The following is a 2,220-nucleotide window of genomic DNA, read 5'->3' on the forward strand; positions in this document are numbered from 1 at the left end:
TCTCTCTCTCTCTCTCTCTCTCTCTCTCTCTCTCTCTCTCTCTCTCTGTCTCTCTCTCTGTCTCTCTCTCTCTCTGTGTGTGTGTGTGTGTGTGTGTGTGTGTGTGTGTGTGTGTGTACAGTCATGCTTGGATCGTGCCATCATACCATCTCTTGAGTTATTTGTTCACTACTGATGAAGTTATTTATCATTTGTTTAATGTGTTATCCAAAAAAAATATTATTACTCAACCAGAAAGGTATTTCACTTCGTACATTAAAAAATTATCTTTGTGAAGTCAGGGATGTGTAGTGAATTATTTCAATGGCCTGTTAAATATACACGTTTGCCTGAATAATTAACATATGCTTCTAATCAATAGCTGGATACATATTTTAATAGAACCCTAGTGAACTAAGAATATTACAGGTCAAGTGTGAACTTAATACTCTAATCCCTCACAATTTAGCTTTGCCTACTATACATGTACCCAGAACATATACTATACCTTTAAGCTGAAGAGAATCATTCAGTGTCAAGGACCAGCCTCTACTTGGAGAGGGGTTCCTGAGGAAAGGGTGCTTGGTAGCAGCAATAAAATGACTCAAAGTCAATCATGGGGACAAGTTGATAGCTCTGTGTGTTCTTTGAGATGGCTCCCTAGACAGCTCTCTGCTATAGACAGCTCTCTCTTGCTAGAAAAAAAATTCTAAAAGCTCCCTGAATAGCTCATCATTCTTTCAACCAAAGTCAGAAAAGGTGATAGAAAAAAATTCTTGGATTTTCTGACCAAAATCAGAAAAGCTTGCTAGAAAAAATTCTTCTTGGGTTCTAAGACCAACATCAGAAAAGCTTATAGAAAAGAATTCTTGGGTTTTTTGATCAAAGTCAGAGAACTTATCAGAAAAAAAATCGAAAAAGAAAATCGCAATAGCTCTTCAGACAACTCATCTCTTACAGACCAAAATCTCAGTCTTTTATTTACAATTCAGTCATTTACCTAGGTTTCCTTTTGATTATCTCATGAATCAGAATTTTATTATCTTAGCCCCTTGATTCTTAGAAGACAGCAAGTACATTTTTTTTTTTAACATGGCAAGTGAATTCAGAAATCTGTCTGCCTTTGTAAGCACAAACAGTAAGCTAGCTGGATGGGATCCCATCCTGAGATTACCATTCTTACCACAAATGGACCTAAATTCTCTCTATCACAGGCTTTCAACTCAGAAAACTGCCTGCCTTTGTATCTTTCTGATAAGCTGGCTCATTAGTGCATCTGCCTTTGTTCTTTTAGGTCCATAAAGCCCCTCACACAATTCATGTGAGAAATTGTATTTTCTTGAACTCAGGTTTTCAGAGTTCTTTCCCAGAGCCTTAAGGAATGTCCTGAAGGTCACATCATTTACCATTTTGCTAAGACACATCCTCACCTCCCAGACTCATGCTGCTTCTAATTATCATTAAGTCATTAACCTTGGCAGGGAGAACATTCCCTGATAACTTTGTTGGGAGAGCATTTCCAGAAGGAGGAACATAAAATAAATTATGTACATTATTATACAGACAAGCCTTACACCTAGGAACTGTGAGCACTCATGGAGGCCCACACCCTTCTATCACTGCTCCAAGGGTGGGAACTGTGTCACACATTCCCTTCTGTATGGCCATGAAGGAGTCATCAGTCCAGCGGATTCTCTATTTTATAATTGAATGCTAAAAGCTCATGCATGTTCAGTGGTAGATGTATTGCACTCATGATGGGAGATGGAATCATGGCTGAGAGTTCAGGGTGGCTTCCATTGCCTTATTTTGTAAGAGAGCGCTACACTGCATCTCACTACCTTGAAAGATAATCTTCAGATTTTGAAGTGAAGCTTCTACTGACGGTATACCACTTTTTGCATCGTCATGAATGCAAATAAGCTTAAGTCAAATGATTATGAGTGGCAGACCATGTGTAGCATAGTTACTGAATAATGAAGTCCCAATTTAATCAACTTATTCTTTGGGTTTCTACTAAGGACTACCTTTCTCCTTGGTGATTCACCTCCATTCTTTATATGAACAAGGCATACTAACAAAGTTAGTGAAGTCAACAACTATCTTGTCTAGCTGTCAGCCTGATTATGAAAGGAAGTAATCATAAGAAAAACAAATTCTTTTATTCAGGGCAACAGTTTCTCTCTTTCTCTGCCTCTCTCTCTCTCTCTCTCTCTCTCTCTCTCTCTCTCTCTCTCTCTC

The sequence above is a fragment of the Grammomys surdaster genome, unplaced genomic scaffold, assembly GCF_004785775.1.
Source record: "Grammomys surdaster isolate TR1022 unplaced genomic scaffold, NIH_TR_1.0 126086, whole genome shotgun sequence".
NCBI classification, from domain to species: domain Eukaryota; kingdom Metazoa; phylum Chordata; class Mammalia; order Rodentia; family Muridae; genus Grammomys; species Grammomys surdaster.